We start from the raw sequence: 18,879 nt of genomic DNA, 5'->3' as shown, positions 1-18,879 counted from the left end.
TGTGTGTGGGGAGTGTCATTGTAGTGTATTCTGTTGGGGGTGAATGGGGTAGTCGGTGGTAGTGGATATGTACAGTAGGTGTGGGTCAAGGAATGTTATCACAGGGTTGGATTACCTTGCATGCTTTTATTTCTTTTTTTATTTGTTATTATAAATTGTTGCCAATCTATAGTTTTTCTTTGCTTATGTAGCAAGCGCATACTTGCCTACCCTACCTGCATGTCTGGGAGAATCATACATTTTGGGGAATTCTCCCAGACACCGGAAAGACTGGGATGACCACCTCACACAAGATCTTACCTGCATAGGAAGCTAACTCAAGTCAGGATACTGTATGTTAATCAGAGTTGGTTGACATTTTTGTTTTAAATTGAGTAGTTTTTAATTGAGTTTTCATGGAAAAAAACTTACATAAACATAAGCAACAGGCATTACTTGTGTAAATGTTCACAAATACAATTTTTTAACATCAGAGTAGAATAATGTAGTCATCACAATACACTGGAATATCTGAAGATAGCTCTGCAGAGCAAAACAGTATGGGAACATTAATTATAAAAGAATAAGAAGAACAAGAAAGGGAGGAAGAGAAAGTAAGAACAAAGAAAGTGAAACCCAAAGAGTATAGTGCTGCACGTATGTAATCAGGGGCAGTCACCAGACTGCGAGGGTCCCTCTGCGTTCATGGCATAGGGCAAATATAGAGTTAATCCCAGGATCCCATATGATGGAACTTGAGCTCGGCTTCTCTAACTTTGTACACATAATGCTCATGTTGAATCGTTAACCTGACCAGGGAAAACCATGAGGAGTAATCAGGACTGTCTGGAGAAATCCATACATGGGCTAAGGAGACTCTAGCTAGCGCACACATATTTAATATAAAGTGACATTCATATTTATTAATAGTATCTACTGCCAGCACACCTAAACAGCAGTTCTCTGGAGTGTGCAATATCCAGGGAATTCCTAGTTCATTAAAACGGATTTAATTCCGTCCCCGAAATGTTTGATGCCAAAACCTCTACACTGCATTTAGGACAGATTCGAAGAGCGACCTCCAAATTTAACTAGGCGTGCTGGAGTAAAATGCGTACAATGTAGTAGAAACAATTGAATCTGTTGGAACCTAATCGAGATAGTAGACAGACTAGGGCAGTTGGTTCCAAACTTTTTTGAATCACGGAGCCCTAGAATATCAGAATTTTTTTCACGGCACCCCTAGGCCAAAAATTTCTTATTGAGAAATTTAGAAATAAATATTCTATTAAGTAGATCGCATTTATATGTCATCCTTAGGGTTGTGTGGTGAGGGACAAGATTTGCTTCTGTTTGGCCACATATTTTATGACTGGCAGCCACCAGCACTGGTTTTGCCTATTATATTGACCATGAATAACTTGAATTGGTCCTGGACCACCAACCCAGGGCACCCCTGCAAGTATCCCGAGGCACCCCAGGGAGCCACGGCACACAGTTTGGGAACCTCTGGTCTAGGGGAAGCTAGAGCAAACGCCGATGTCTCATTATCAACCGGACCCCGGTCACCCTCCCATTGAAGTCTAAGCTTAGGGAGATAGTCATTGTGATAAAATGACATTATAAATGAGCATAAGAAGGATAGGGATTTACGGGGGTCAAGGGCCAACAAAAAAGTTTTGAGTGGTGAGGCAAACAGAACAGGAGGTGCCTCTGGATATTGAAAAGACGAAGCATGCCTGAGCTGTAGGTATCTAAAAAAGTGGGTAGATGGTAAGTGGTACTCCGATCTAAGTTGAGCAAAAGAACAAAGAATAAAGCATTCATAAAGTTGTCCAAAAGTTGTCCAATAGTGGATATGCCCTTTGGTAGCCAGACTAGATCGGGCTGCAGTGTCGTTAACTTGGGTAGAACCCTGAAGCTACATAAGGAGATATCGAGATCTATCCAAGGGGGCGCTATCATAAGAGACACCTGTTTCCAGATTTGGATGGCCTGTTGCACAAGTGGAGGACTAGTTTTGATGATATTACCCCCAGCAAAGCCTGTATTGGGGTCAGACCAGGATAGGTTTGGGTGGTGAGAAGGGAACGTAAGGTGTCAACTGACAAGTCCTGAAGCCACAATTGAAGGTGAACCATTTGAGCTGCATAGTAATGGTTCTGAAGCAGTGCTCAAAGTGGGCCGGTATACACCAGTATGGCATACCGGCACTTCGAGCACTGATTCCCACTGTCGCCGGAGCTGCTGACCTTCGCACTGCCAATCGGAGCTGTGGAACCGGCAGCCAATCAGTAGCGGCCACGCTACTCACCGCTGCCGCACCAAAGGCCTCCTTCTCACCGCTGCTGCCCATGGGCTCCTCCATCGCTGCCCACGGCCTCCTCCTCACCGCCACCTCTGCACAGCCGCCGACCACAGCCCCCTCCGCACCTCCGCTGCTCATCTCATTAGGTAATGTTCCCCTGCTTCCCTATGTCCCTCTGTCACTCTCCCTGTCACTGTTGTCACTCTCCCTGTCCCTGCTGTCACTCTCCCTGTCCCTGCTGTCCCTCACTCTCCCTGTCCCTGAATTGTGGATCATACTGTGTGGGATAATGTGAATTTTGGCTCATACTGTGTGGCATATTGTGAATTTTTGGCTCATTCCGTGTGGCATATAGTGAATTTTGGCTCATTCCGTGTGGCGGAATGTGAATTTTGGCTCATTCTGTGGGAATTTTGGCTCATTCAGTGTGGCATAATGTGAATTTTGGTTCATTCCATGTGGGATAATGTGTAGGGGGCACCAGTACTAGATAGTATAAGGGGTCCTACTATTGTGGTGCATAATGTGTATATAGTGTGGTACACCACACTTATGGCCATGCCCCTTTTTAGTGACCACATCCCCTTTTTCCGGAGCAAACCTTCACTTTTCCATACCCCCACTTCAAAATTTCCACTTCGACCACTGTTCTGCAATGCGGAAATGTGGAAGTGCGAGGCCTCTAGTGGATTTAGGCCTAGTCAGAGTGTCGAACATATATGAGGATGGGGGCTCACCCAGATCAAGGAGGAAAGTAGTCTAGTCAACTTGATAAACAAGAAGGCAGGAAGGAAAATGGGGGAGTGCTGGATAATATACAAAAGTTTAGGTTGTAGGATCAACTTAAAGGGGGAAGACGGCCCCAGGCCTTGACTCTGTCTTTAACATGTATGAAAAAGGGGTCTATATTAAGAGAGATCAAATCAGCCAGAGTATTAGATATCAGAATTCCCAAGTATTTAAATTGATCCACCCAACACAAGGGAGGAGAAATGATAGGGGTAGAGGAACAATGTCCTCGAAGAGGCATGACATGTGATTTGTCTAAATTAATATTAAGCCCAGAAAAAAACGCCCAAATCATCAATGACACGGGGAGCTATTGGCAGCATTATGCGTTAACTAGAAATAGAGTTGGTTGACATTTGATCTACATTGAGGGCTAAACAACAGATCCATCTGTTGACAACTAGACGTTTACTTTAAGTTACCTAGATTTGTGGAAGTTAAATAAGTTCAAAGATATTTGGCAAGACCTCATTGCACTGCAAAGAAGTGAAGACTATTATCATAGAGCAGGAGTTCTCAAACTCGGTCCTCAGGACCCCACACAGTGCATGTTTTGCAGGTAACCCAGCAAGTGCACAGGTGTATTAATTACTCACTGACCCATTTTAAAAGGTCCACAGGTGGAGCTAATTATTTCACTTGTGATTTTATGAGGAGACCTGCAAAACATGCACCATGTGGGGTCATGAGAACCGAGTTTGAGAACCTGTGTCATAGAGCATTAGTTAGGGTTCTATGTAGCAATGGATTGAATACTAGTTTGGGTATTTTACAAGACTGTCAATAGCCAGAGTATCTTGGTTGTATCAGGATTTCAACACACTGAGAAAAAGACAGCAGTTAAGTTAGAACAGAAGGTAGGGTGGAGATAGAAGTGACACACAAGACATCAGAGTTGAGAGGGGCCACTTTTCCTGTCACAGTTACATGTGTTATACACGGGTGTGGTATGGAGGGTCGACAGTAACTAGGTCGACAGTGTCTAGGTCGACTACTATTGGTCGACAGTAACTAGGTCGACAGGGATGCTAGGTCGACAGGTCAAAAGGTCGACATGAGTTTTTATTTTTATTTTATGTTGTTTTCTCCGTACAGTGACTGGGAACCCCAATCCACTACCGCTTCGCTCGCCATGCTTCGGGCAAGGTTACTATTCCCAATCGTAGTACGCGTGGATCGTTAAGTATGAAAAAGTTAAAAATAAGATTTTTAAAAAAAAACCTCATGTTGACCTTTTGACCTGTCAACCCAGAACATGTTGACCTAGATACCCTTTTGACCTATGTGTTATATACATCTTTCACCATTGGATGGTACATAGGGGCCCTTAAAAACTTTTGCCTTGGGGTCTACAATATATCTAGTTATGCCCCTGGGCCTGCTCATTGTAATGTGGTGTGAAATGAACTCAAGGGCATTATAATGTAACACAATATGAATTGGGGACAATGTCATAATGTGAATTGGGGGTACTGTGTGGCATCATGTGAACTAGGGCACTACAATGGTTCATAAAATATACTAGGGCACTATTATGGGGCATAAAATTTAGAGATGAGCGGGTTCGGTTCCTCGGAAACCGAACCCGCCCGAACTTCAGTTTTTTTTACACGGGTCCGAGCGACTCGGATCTTCCCGCCTTGCTCGGTTAACCCGAGCGCGCCCGAACGTCATCATCCCGCTGTCGGATTCTCGCGAGGCTCGGATTCTATCGCGAGACTCGGATTCTATATAAGGAGCCGCGCGTCGCCGCCATTTTCACACGTGCATTGAGATTGATAGGGAGAGGACGTGGCTGGCGTCCTCTCCGTTTATAGAGAGTGAGACTACTAGAGTAGAGAGAGACACAGTATTTTTTACTTTAGTAATTTTGGGGAGCATTAGGAGGAGTACTACTACTTGCTGAAGTGATAGTGTGACTGTATATCTGACTTGTGGGGGAGACAGTGGGGAGCAGTTAGAGTCTGAGAGCAGGAGTACATATTTTAACGTACAGTGCACACTTTTGCTGGCACTCTGCTGCCAGAGTGCCACACTGCCATTGTGACCACACTGACCACCAGTATATATTGTGATTGTCTGCTTAGGAGTACTACTTGCAAGTAGCTGATAGTGTGACCAGTGACCTAACCACCAGTTTAATTAATCACCACCAGTTTAATATATATATATATATATAATTGTATATAATATATATATAATTGTATATGTATACCACCTACCCGTGTTTTTTTCTTTTCTTTCTTCTTGATACATACTACTATAGTAGCTTACTGTAGCAGTCTGCGGTGCTGCTGAGCTGACAGTGTCCAGCAGGTCCGTCATCAGTCATTACATAATAAATATATATACCTGTCCGGCTGCAGTACTAGTGATATTATATATATATATATATATATATATATTAATTTCATCTCATTATCATCCAGTCTATATTAGCAGCAGACACAGTACGGTAGTCCACGGCTGTAGCTACCTCTGTGTCGGCAGTCGCTGGTCCATCCATAATTGTATACCACCTACCCGTGGTTTTTTTTTTTCTCTTTCTTCTTGATACATACCACTATAGTAGCTTACTGTAGCAGTCTGCGGTGCTGCTGAGCTGACAGTGTCCAGCAGGTCCGTCATCAGTCATTACATAATAAATATATATACCTGTCCGGCTGCAGTACTAGTGATATTATATATATATATATATTAATTTCATCTCATTATCATCCAGTCTATATTAGCAGCAGACACAGTACGGTAGTCCACGGCTGTAGCTACCTCTGTGTCGGCAGTCGCTGGTCCATCCATAATTGTATACCACCTACCCGTGGTTTTTTTTTTTCTCTTTCTTCTTGATACATACTACTATAGTAGCTTACTGTAGCAGTCTGCGGTGCTGCTGAGCTGACAGTGTCCAGCAGGTCCGTCATCAGTCATTACATAATAAATATATATACCTGTCCGGCTGCAGTACTAGTGATATTATATATATATATATATTAATTTCATCTCATTATCATCCAGTCTATATTAGCAGCAGACACAGTACGGTAGTCCACGGCTGTAGCTACCTCTGTGTCGGCAGTCGCTGGTCCATCCATAATTGTATACCACCTACCCGTGGTTTTTTTTTTCTCTTTCTTCTTGATACATACTACTATAGTAGCTTACTGTAGCAGTCTGCGGTGCTGCTGAGCTGACAGTGTCCAGCAGGTCCGTCATCAGTCATTACATAATAAATATATATACCTGTCCGGCTGCAGTACTAGTGATATTATATATATATATATATATTAATTTCATCTCATTATCATCCAGTCTATATTAGCAGCAGACACAGTACGGTAGTCCACGGCTGTAGCTACCTCTGTGTCGGCAGTCGCTGGTCCATCCATAATTGTATACCACCTACCCGTGGTTTTTTTTCTTCTCTTTCTTCTTGATACATACTACTATAGTAGCTTACTGTAGCAGTCTGTGGTGCTGCTGAGCTGACAGTGTCCAGCAGGTCCGTCATCAGTCATTACATAATAAATATATATACCTGTCCGGCTGCAGTACTAGTGATATTATATATATATATATATATATTAATTTCATCTCATTATCATCCAGTCTATATTAGCAGCAGACACAGTACGGTAGTCCACGGCTGTAGCTACCTCTGTGTCGGCAGTCGCTGGTCCATCCATAATTGTATACCACCTACCCGTGGTTTTTTTTTTCTCTTTCTTCTTGATACATACTACTATAGTAGCTTACTGTAGCAGTCTGCGGTGCTGCTGAGCTGACAGTGTCCAGCAAGTCCGTCATCAGTCATTACATAATAAATATATATACCTGTCCGGCTGCAGTACTAGTGATATTATATATATATATATATTAATTTCATCTCATTATCATCCAGTCTATATTAGCAGCAGACACAGTACGGTAGTCCACGGCTGTAGCTACCTCTGTGTCGGCAGTCGCTGGTCCATCCATAATTGTATACCACCTACCCGTGGTTTTTTTTTTTCTCTTTCTTCTTGATACATACTACTATAGTAGCTTACTGTAGCAGTCTGCGGTGCTGCTGAGCTGACAGTGTCCAGCAGGTCCGTCATCAGTCATTACATAATAAATATATATACCTGTCCGGCTGCAGTACTAGTGATATTATATATATATATATATTAATTTCATCTCATTATCATCCAGTCTATATTAGCAGCAGACACAGTACGGTAGTCCACGGCTGTAGCTACCTCTGTGTCGGCAGTCGCTGGTCCATCCATAATTGTATACCACCTACCCGTGTTTTTTTTTTCTCTTTCTTCTTGATACATACTACTATAGTAGCTTACTGTAGCAGTCTGCGGTGCTGCTGAGCTGACAGTGTCCAGCAGGTCCGTCATCAGTCATTACATAATAAATATATATACCTGTCCGGCTGCAGTACTAGTGATATTATATATATATATATATATTAATTTCATCTCATTATCATCCAGTCTATATTAGCAGCAGACACAGTACGGTAGTCCACGGCTGTAGCTACCTCTGTGTCGGCAGTCGCTGGTCCATCCATAATTGTATACCACCTACCCGTGTTTTTTTTTTCTCTTTCTTCTTGATACATACTACTATAGTAGCTTACTGTAGCAGTCTGCGGTGCTGCTGAGCTGACAGTGTCCAGCAGGTCCGTCATCAGTCATTACATAATAAATATATATACCTGTCCGGCTGCAGTACTAGTGATATTATATATATATATATATATATATATTAATTTCATCTCATTATCATCCAGTCTATATTAGCAGCAGACACAGTACGGTAGTCCACGGCTGTAGCTACCTCTGTGTCGGCAGTCGCTGGTCCATCCATAATTGTATACCACCTACCCGTGGTTTTTTTTTTCTCTTTCTTCTTGATACATACTACTATAGTAGCTTACTGTAGCAGTCTGCGGTGCTGCTGAGCTGACAGTGTCCAGCAGGTCCGTCATCAGTCATTACATAATAAATATATATACCTGTCCGGCTGCAGTACTAGTGATATTATATATATATATATTAATTTCATCTCATTATCATCCAGTCTATATTAGCAGCAGACACAGTACGGTAGTCCACGGCTGTAGCTACCTCTGTGTCGGCAGTCGCTGGTCCATCCATAAGTATACTAGTATCCATCCATCTCCATTGTTTACCTGAGGTGCCTTTTAGTTGTGCCTATTAAAATATGGAGAACAAAAATGTTGAGGTTCCAAAATTAGGGAAAGATCAAGATCCACTTCCACCTCGTGCTGAAGCTGCTGCCACTAGTCATGGCCGAGACGATGAAATGCCAGCAACGTCGTCTGCCAAGGCCGATGCCCAATGTCATAGTACAGAGCATGTAAAATCCAAAACACCAAATATCAGTAAAAAAAGGACTCCAAAATCTAAAATAAAATTGTCAGAGGAGAAGCGTAAACTTGCCAATATGCCATTTACCACCAGAAATGCGGACAACATTTGTCAAGCCGTGTGTTGCCTTTGTCAAGCTGTAATAAGTAGGGGTAAGGACGTTAACCACCTCGGAACATCCTCCCTTATACGTCACCTGCAGCGCATTCATAATAAGTCAGTGACAAGTTCAAAAACTTTGGGCGACAGCGGAAGCAGTCCACTGACCACTAAATCCCTTCCTCTTGTAACCAAGCTCACGCAAACCACCCCACCAAATCCCTCAGTGTCAATTTCCTCCTTCCCCAGGAATGCCAATAGTCCTGCAGGCCATGTCACTGGCAATTCTGACGAGTCCTCTCCTGCCTGGGATTCCTCCGATGCATCCTTGCGTGTAACGCCTACTGCTGCTGGCGCTGCTGTTGTTGCTGCTGGGAGTCGATGGTCATCCCAGAGGGGAAGTCGTAAGCCCACTTTTACTACTTCCACCAAGCAATTGACTGTCCAACAGTCCTTTGCGAGGAAGATGAAATATCACAGCAGTCATCCTGTTGCAAAGCGGATAACTGAGGCCTTGACAACTATGTTGGTGTTAGACGTGCGTCCGGTATCCGCCGTTAGTTCACAGGGAACTAGACAATTTCTTGAGGTAGTGTGCCCCCGTTACCAAATACCATCTAGGTTCCACTTCTCTAGGCAGGCGATACCGAGAATGTACACGGACGTCAGAAAAAGACTCACCAGTGTCCTAAAAAATGCAGTTGTACCCAATGTCCACTTAACCACGGACATGTGGACAAGTGGAGCAGGGCAGGGTCAGGACTATATGACTGTGACAGCCCACTGGGTAGATGTATGGACTCCCGCCGCAAGAACAGCAGCGGCGGCACCAGTAGCAGCATCTCGCAAACGCCAACTCTTTCCTAGGCAGGCTACGCTTTGTATCACCGGTTTCCAGAATACGCACACAGCTGAAAACCTCTTACGGCAACTGAGGAAGATCATCGCGGAATGGCTTACCCCAATTGGACTCTCCTGTGGATTTGTGGCATCGGACAACGCCAGCAATATTGTGTGTGCATTAAATATGGGCAAATTCCAGCACGTCCCATGTTTTGCACATACCTTGAATTTGGTGGTGCAGAATTTTTTAAAAAACGACAGGGGCGTGCAAGAGATGCTGTCGGTGGCCAGAAGAATTGCGGGACACTTTCGGCGTACAGGCACCACGTACAGAAGACTGGAGCACCACCAAAAACGCCTGAACCTGCCCTGCCATCATCTGAAGCAAGAAGTGGTAACGAGGTGGAATTCAACCCTCTATATGCTTCAGAGTTTGGAGGAGCAGCAAAAGGCCATTCAAGCCTATACAATTGAGCACGATATAGGAGGTGGAATGTACCTGTCTCAAGCGCAGTGGAGAATGATTTCAACGTTGTGCAAGGTTCTGCAACCTTTTGAACTTGCCACACGTGAAGTCAGTTCAGACACTGCCAGCCTGAGTCAGGTCATTCCCCTCATCAGGCTTTTGCAGAAGAAGCTGGAGGCATTGAAGGAGGAGCTAAAAGGGAGCGATTCCGCTAGGCATGTGGGACTTGTGGATGGAGCCCTTCATTCGCTTAACAAGGATTCACGGGTGGTCAATCTGTTGAAATCAGAGCACTACATTTTGGCCACCGTGCTCGATCCTAGATTTAAAACCTACCTTGGATCTCTCTTTCCGGCAGACACAAGTCTGCTGGGGTTCAAAGACCTGCTGGTGACAAAATTGTCAAGTCAAGCGGAACGCGACCTGTCAACATCTCCTCCTTCACATTCTCCCGCAACTGGGGGTGCGAGGAAAAGGCTCAGAATTCCGAGCCCACCCGCTGGCGGTGATGCAGGGCAGTCTGGAGCGACTGCTGATGCTGACATCTGGTCCGGACTGAAGGACCTGACAACGATTACGGACATGTCGTCTACTGTCACTGCATATGATTCTCTCACCATTGAAAGAATGGTGGAGGATTATATGAGTGACCGCATCCAAGTAGGCACGTCAGACAGTCCGTACTTATACTGGCAGGAAAAAGAGGCAATTTGGAGGCCCTTGCACAAACTGGCTTTATTCTACCTAAGTTGCCCTCCCTCCAGTGTGTACTCCGAAAGAGTGTTTAGTGCCGCCGCTCACCTTGTCAGCAATCGGCGTACGAGGTTACTTCCAGAAAATGTGGAGAAGATGATGTTCATTAAAATGAATTATAATCAATTCCTCCGTGGAGACATTGACCAGCAGCAATTGCCTCCACAAAGTACACAGGGAGCTGAGATGGTGGATTCCAGTGGGGACGAATTGATAATCTGTGAGGAGCGGGATGTACACGGTGATATATCGGAGGATGATGATGAGGTGGACATCTTGCCTCTGTAGAGCCAGTTTGTGCAAGGAGAGATTAATTGCTTCTTTTTCGGTGGGGGTCCAAACCAACCCGTCATTTCAGTCACAGTCGTGTGGCAGACCCTGTCACTGAAATGATGGGTTGGTTAAAGTGTGCATGTCCTGTTTATACAACATAAGGGTGGGTGGGAGGGCCCAAGGACAATTCCATCTTGCACCTCTTTTTTCTTTCATTTTTATTTGCGTCATGTGCTGTTTGGGGAGTGTGTTTTGGAAGGGCCATCCTGCGTGACACTGCAGTGCCACTCCTAGATGGGCCAGGTGTTTGTGTCGGCCACTAGGGTCGCTTATCTTACTCACACAGCTACCTCATTGCGCCTCTTTTTTTCTTCTTTGCGTCATGTGCTGTTTGGGGAGTGTTTTTTGGAAGGGCCATCCTGCGTGACACTGCAGTGCCACTCCTAGATGGGCCAGGTGTTTGTGTCGGCCACTAGGGTCGCTTATCTTACTCACACAGCTACCTCATTGCGCCTCTTTTTTTCTTCTTTGCGTCATGTGCTGTTTGGGGAGTGTTTTTTGGAAGGGCCATCCTGCGTGACACTGCAGTGCCACTCCTAGATGGGCCAGGTGTTTGTGTCGGCCACTAGGGTCGCTTAGCTTACTCACACAGCTACCTCATTGCGCCTCTTTTTTTCTTCTTTGCGTCATGTGCTGTTTGGGGAGTGTTTTTTGGAAGGGCCATCCTGCGTGACACTGCAGTGCCACTCCTAGATGGGCCAGGTGTTTGTGTCGGCCACTAGGGTCGCTTAGCTTACTCACACAGCTACCTCATTGCGCCTCTTTTTTTCTTCTTTGCGTCATGTGCTGTTTGGGGAGTGTTTTTTGGAAGGGCCATCCTGCGTGACACTGCAGTGCCACTCCTAGATGGGCCAGGTGTTTGTGTCGGCCACTAGGGTCGCTTATCTTACTCACACAGCTACCTCATTGCGCCTCTTTTTTTCTTCTTTGCGTCATGTGCTGTTTGGGGAGTGTTTTTTGGAAGGGCCATCCTGCGTGACACTGCAGTGCCACTCCTAGATGGGCCAGGTGTTTGTGTCGGCCACTAGGGTCGCTTATCTTACTCACACAGCTACCTCATTGCGCCTCTTTTTTTCTTCTTTGCGTCATGTGCTGTTTGGGGAGTGTTTTTTGGAAGGGCCATCCTGCGTGACACTGCAGTGCCACTCCTAGATGGGCCAGGTGTTTGTGTCGGCCACTAGGGTCGCTTAGCTTACTCACACAGCTACCTCATTGCGCCTCTTTTTTTCTTCTTTGCGTCATGTGCTGTTTGGGGAGTGTTTTTTGGAAGGGCCATCCTGCGTGACACTGCAGTGCCACTCCTAGATGGGCCAGGTGTTTGTGTCGGCCACTAGGGTCGCTTATCTTACTCACACAGCTACCTCATTGCGCCTCTTTTTTTCTTCTTTGCGTCATGTGCTGTTTGGGGAGTGTTTTTTGGAAGGGCCATCCTGCGTGACACTGCAGTGCCACTCCTAGATGGGCCAGGTGTTTGTGTCGGCCACTAGGGTCGCTTATCTTACTCACACAGCTACCTCATTGCGCCTCTTTTTTTCTTCTTTGCGTCATGTGCTGTTTGGGGAGTGTTTTTTGGAAGGGCCATCCTGCGTGACACTGCAGTGCCACTCCTAGATGGGCCAGGTGTTTGTGTCGGCCACTAGGGTAGCTTATCTTACTCACACAGCTACCTCATTGCGCCTCTTTTTTTCTTCTTTGCGTCATGTGCTGTTTGGGGAGTGTTTTTTGGAAGGGCCATCCTGCGTGACACTGCAGTGCCACTCCTAGATGGGCCAGGTGTTTGTGTTGGCCACTAGGGTCGCTTAGCTTACTCACACAGCTACCTCATTGCGCCTCTTTTTTTCTTCTTTGCGTCATGTGCTGTTTGGGGAGTGTTTTTTGGAAGGGCCATCCTGCGTGACACTGCAGTGCCACTCCTAGATGGGCCAGGTGTTTGTGTCGGCCACTAGGGTCGCTTAGCTTACTCACACAGCTACCTCATTGCGCCTCTTTTTTTCTTCTTTGCGTCATGTGCTGTTTGGGGAGTGTTTTTTGGAAGGGCCATCCTGCGTGACACTGCAGTGCCACTCCTAGATGGGCCAGGTGTTTGTGTCGGCCACTAGGGTCGCTTATCTTACTCACACAGCTACCTCATTGCGCCTCTTTTTTTCTTCTTTGCGTCATGTGCTGTTTGGGGAGTGTTTTTTGGAAGGGCCATCCTGCGTGACACTGCAGTGCCACTCCTAGATGGGCCAGGTGTTTGTGTCGGCCACTAGGGTCGCTTATCTTACTCACACAGCTACCTCATTGCGCCTCTTTTTTTCTTCTTTGCGTCATGTGCTGTTTGGGGAGTGTTTTTTGGAAGGGCCATCCTGCGTGACACTGCAGTGCCACTCCTAGATGGGCCAGGTGTTTGTGTCGGCCACTAGGGTCGCTTAGCTTACTCACACAGCTACCTCATTGCGCCTCTTTTTTTCTTCTTTGCGTCATGTGCTGTTTGGGGAGTGTTTTTTGGAAGGGCCATCCTGCGTGACACTGCAGTGCCACTCCTAGATGGGCCAGGTGTTTGTGTCGGCCACTAGGGTCGCTTATCTTACTCACACAGCTACCTCATTGCGCCTCTTTTTTTCTTCTTTGCGTCATGTGCTGTTTGGGGAGTGTTTTTTGGAAGGGCCATCCTGCGTGACACTGCAGTGCCACTCCTAGATGGGCCAGGTGTTTGTGTCGGCCACTAGGGTCGCTTAGCTTACTCACACAGCTACCTCATTGCGCCTCTTTTTTTCTTCTTTGCGTCATGTGCTGTTTGGGGAGTGTTTTTTTGAAGGGCCATCCTGCGTGACACTGCAGTGCCACTCCTAGATGGGCCAGGTGTTTGTGTCGGCCACTAGGGTCGCTTATCTTACTCACACAGCTACCTCATTGCGCCTCTTTTTTTCTTCTTTGCGTCATGTGCTGTTTGGGGAGTGTTTTTTGGAAGGGCCATCCTGCGTGACACTGCAGTGCCACTCCTAGATGGGCCAGGTGTTTGTGTCGGCCACTAGGGTCGCTTAGCTTAGTCATCCAGCGACCTCGGTGCAAATTTTAGGACTAAAAATAATATTGTGAGGTGTGAGGTATTCAGAATAGACTGAAAATGAGTGGAAATTATGGTTTTTGAGGTTAATAATACTTTGGGATCAAAATGACCCCCAAATTCTATGATTTAAGCTGTTTTTTAGTGTTTTTTGAAAAAAACACCCGAATCCAAAACACACCCGAATCCGACAAAAAAAATTCGGTGAGGTTTTGCCAAAACGCGGTCGAACCCAAAACACGGCCGCGGAACCGAACCCAAAACCAAAACACAAAACCCGAAAAATTTCAAGTGCACATCTCTAATAAAATTAACAACTGCTGTGGAGAGGTGTCTCTTTAGAAGCATTGGGACAAGGTTCCCGTCAGTATGTTGCTGTGGGTCCCACAAAGTTCTGGCTACGCCCCTGTCAACAGGTCAGCTTGGACAAGCTGTGATGGTAATTAATGCCTAATGAATATATTATAGCAAAGACATTGGGGGTCATTCTGAATTGATCGCACTTAGCAACTTTTTGCTGCTTGTGCGATCAACTAGACGCCGCCTATGGGGGAGTGTATTTTAGCATAGCAGGGCTGCGATCGCTTGTGCAGCCCTGCTATGCTAAAAAAGTCTTGTGCAGAACAAGACTAGCCCTGCAGTTACTTACCCTGTGCGATAAATCCAGCGATGAAGGTCCCGGAATTGATGTCAGACAACCGCCCTCCAAACGTCTGGACACACCTGCGTTTGGATCTCCACGCCCAGAAAACGGTGAGTATCTACCCCAGAATGCCTCCCCACTGTCAATCTTCTTGCAATTGCGCTAGCGATCACTTTTTCTGGTCCTTGCCTGGCGACGGCTGTCACTGGGCAATGACGCGCGTGCGCATTGCGGGCGCCACGCATGTGCAGTTATGACCCATTCGCACCTCAGCGATCAAGACCGGATTAAGCCTTGGGGGTACCCGGGGTACTTAAGACAGGGGGGCCATGATGAAAGGTGGGGGATTTATATAAAATCCCAACACGTCCCATTCCAGAAGGGACAAAATGCTCTCTACCTGTGTTGAACTATTTAATTGATAAGAAAGGTACTTCAACACAGGTGATTGCAATCATAAATTAAGAAGGAAGTTCAGGTAGAGAGCATTTTGTCCCTCCTGGAATGGATCATGTTGGGAGATATGTGTGATATGTTGTGATATGTGGTGCAGCGTACCCGGAGTCTCACGCTCATCCGGATGCGGCCTCTCTGGTCGTCCAGTTTTTGCTTGTCGCGGCGTCCGCCGGAGTCTGCATAGAACGGCTGCGTAGGACCTGGGTAGAAGGACAAAGATACCCCAGTACGAACAACACCCCCCCCCCCCCCGAGCGTACAAGAATAACTATGGTGGGACACGGTAACAAAGGTTTATTGCGCCAGTTACGTGACGTGAGTTACTGGGAAGTACGTTCAGCACATTTCGGTTAGGCACATTAGTAAATGATACATATCATATGCATAATGAAACAGATCATAACAACATAAGTACAACGAAATTCCCATACCTAAACTGGCATCTACAAAGTCTGGGAGTGTTCAAACAGTATAGCAGTAGGCCACTAGGCGTCACTATGGACTTATTAAAGGGCAGCCCCTGACCCTACACAAAATCCGTAGAAGTCCCCATATGAGTTTGCCAGGAAAGTAACTGAAAGCAGTTATTCCTGCTAGCCGTCTAGTGGGGTTGGTAAGTCCGGCACACAATGCACCCTTAAGATGGCCTTCCGGGGATCACTTCCCTTTAACGTGACCTAACAAGGAACCTATAACAAATGTGGTGCAGTGGAACGGTACAGCTCCTTTAAGGGCCGGGCGTCTCTTTGAGGCTGGAGTTCGGGCGGCAGCTTAGGGGCTGTCCGGGTTGAGGCACAGTGGTGTCTCAGAGTGCGGCCGTGAATCAAGCTCGCACATGTGGAGGGGCGCAGGTAAATACTGGGGTTAGAGTATAGGGGAAAGGTGCCTGAATTCCCCTGCTAAGTGTCCCTTGGCATAAGGAGTGTGTGAGGGAGGCAATGTCAGGAGTACCTGTTTCCAGTGGGGCTTTCCACCTTTACTGGAACTCCCCTGGTGCAGCAGAGATGGGTGTCTTGGGGGGTTGCTTTCCAGTTCTGGGTCGCCCCCCCCCCCCCCCTGCAGGCGGCTCACGCTGCCCCCTGTCCTCTTTCTGTGGCTGGCGGCTCCCTTTCCTGACGGGTGCCACTTCTCTCTTTGTGCGCTGTGCAGCGCTCACTCCCACGGCTCCCAGCCCCTCTCTGGCGGCCAGCGGCAGCGCGTCTTCTCGGCCTGGCGGTTTACGGCACAGACCCGCTCCTCCGTCCGTCTCTGGCTCTGGCAGCAGCGTCCCGTCCTCACTCTCCCCGCGCCAACTCCTCCTCCTTTTTCTGACGCGCGCCGGACCGGCCAATCCCCGGGGCTCTATCTTCCCGCTCTGCAGGACCATTCCTGCTTGACACTGGGTCCTAGTGTCCTCGGAGTGGTCACAGCTTATTAACCCCTGCATGGTCGACAGCTGCAGTTGAATTTAGGCAGGAGGGAGAGGAACAGATGCTGGGCATCACATGTTCCTCCTCTGAAAGATTGCGTGTCCTCACGCATTAGGCAGCATGCCAAAAGTCAATGTTACAGTCTTTCAAGATGCGAGCAGTAATAGACAGGTGAACATAATCAAGTTGGGCGTCAACATACCTATACATTCCTGAACAACGTATTTACAGATCAAGTGTTAGTTTATTCTTGCCACCAGGCAGCGCTTGTGTAGTCTGATAGCGTAGGGGTGCGGGTTTAATATGCGTACTGGCACTCTTCCGTGTTTCACCTTTGCTAGCGTTCTCGCCACCGCGAAGGGTTGTTGGCCCTCCGAGTCACAGGGTTCCACCAAGGCTTCATAATCTCGGCCTCCTGGACCGATTCTTGCCCTACACCAGACTACATGTTAGGAGTTCGGCCTCAAGAGGATGGCCCGGTGGTCGGCGATTCTGGCCTTCCCCACCTCACCTCGCTGGTTGGCGAAGTTCTTCTCCTTCTCCAGCAGGTGCACCGTCTGCTGCAAGGCTCTCCGCTCCACTGGGGCGGCTATCTGCATCTCCTGCCGAAGGGCTTCCACTAGCTCATCAGGGCAGTTCTTCAAGACATTCATCCCCAGGATAACGGGAGGTAGGTTGGTGTTAGGATCCGTGGTGACAAGATACCCTTGCCGGGGCAATGTCGCGTTTCCAATTTGTGTGTCCGCTTCCCAGTAACCCTGATACGTTATGGGTTGACCATTGCTGGCCAGCAGATGGAGCCAGGTGGTTGGTGGGGACACGATGGCGGCTTCGTCCCAGTGCTGAAGGAACTCGGATATCTGGATGGTGGAGACTTGCGACCCAGTATCCAACAGAGCTGGAATTTCAATTCCATTGATACAGATCTTCAGGTGCGGGCACTCTCCGACGTATCTGGACCATTCTTGGGGCAGTGGACCACTTACTGGTTCCTCTCCCGAAGGTCGGTCCGTTGCCTCGGGAGTTCTTCGTTTAAAGCGGCCGCAGGGCAGTTCCTTTCGATATGGCCACTCTGTCGACACCCTCTGCATATCGGGCTCCCCTGAGAGTTGAACTGATCGGTGGGTCTTCGGCCAGATTCTCTTGCCACGTCCCAGCGAGGATGACTCTGCCCACCTCGTTCTTGCCGCCATTCTCGCCGCCTGTTCCTATCTTGGTCCCTGTCGAACTCATCCATCCTTCGGTTCATTCGGGAAAGGTTCGCCGTCATCTCCGCCAGCTTTTGGTTGAGCGTTTCCATAGAATCTGGACTCGGTGAGGCTTGCGTTTGTTGGAGGACCGTTCCTACTTGGGTTGGCCCATCAGATTTCCTGAGCGGTGTGGTTTCTCTGTAGCTGTCCTCTTCACTCCACTCCGAAGACGCGTCTTTCTCGACATTATTACTCTGATTTTTCCCAAGGATCTGCAGCACCGTCTCTTTGAATTCGGAGAAGGAGCTCCCTGGTTGCTGTCGTCTCTCCATACGCATTTCAGATCGAATCGTCTCTCCTCTTGCCCCTTCCACAAACAGGTCTGTTAACGTTCTGTCTATCCCCTCGACCTCTCGTTCATCCAGAGCCCGTATAGTCTTTGCAGCTTCTTGTAGGGCCAGCGCGAAGTCACGCAGTGATTCATCGGGTCTTTGTTTCCTCGCATAAAGGTGGCTCTTTAATTCCGCTACGGTCTGGCAGTCGAATATGGTCACCAGCTTCTTGAAGATGCATTCGACGGTCTTCTTTTCACAGTTTTCCCATGCCTTCACTTCCCGTAGTGCCGAATCCGTCAATTGACCCATCACGATCTCTATTTTCTGTTCTTCGGTTAGTGAGTACAGGCGGAACATGGAGTACATCTTATCTTTAAATTCTTTGAATGTACTCGAACCCGGCACTTGTTTTCCTGCAAACGTTGGTAACCATGGTGCTCCAAAATAGTATGGCATAGTCAACGGTGATGCCGCCATGGTGGTCGTGTTTCTTTGTTCGGGTGACGGTGGTAGTATCCTCCTGCCGGATGCTGATGTGGGGGTAGCGGGAACCTGTGAATCCGTCATCTTGTTCGTATCCTGTTCGCGGACGCCAAATGTGATATGTGGTGCAGCGTACCTGGAGTCTCACGCTCGTCCGGATGCGGCCTCTCTGGTCGTCCAGTTCTTGCTTGTCGCGGCGTCGGCCGGAGTCTGCGTAGAACGGCTGCGTAGGACCTGGGCAGAAGGACGGAGATACCCCAGTACGAACAACACCCCCCCCTGAGCGTACAAGAATAACTATGGTGGGACACGGTAACAAAGGTTTATTGCGCCAATTACGTGACGTGAGTTACTGGGAAG

The 18,879-nt window shown here is 47.4% G+C and overlaps 1 protein-coding gene across 1 annotated transcript in view; it reads left to right on the top strand.

Moving 5' to 3' along the window:
• The window catches only part of LOC134932306 (guanylyl cyclase-activating protein 1-like), a 236,832-nt gene that overhangs the window by 171,435 nt on the left and 46,518 nt on the right, over positions 1-18,879 (top strand). The window lies entirely within an intron of this gene.

Source organism: Pseudophryne corroboree, chromosome 6 (genome assembly GCF_028390025.1).
Source record: "Pseudophryne corroboree isolate aPseCor3 chromosome 6, aPseCor3.hap2, whole genome shotgun sequence".
NCBI lineage: Eukaryota > Metazoa > Chordata > Amphibia > Anura > Myobatrachidae > Pseudophryne > Pseudophryne corroboree.
The sequence above is the reverse complement of the archived record's forward strand: the minus strand, read 5'-3'. Positions and strand labels throughout refer to the sequence as shown.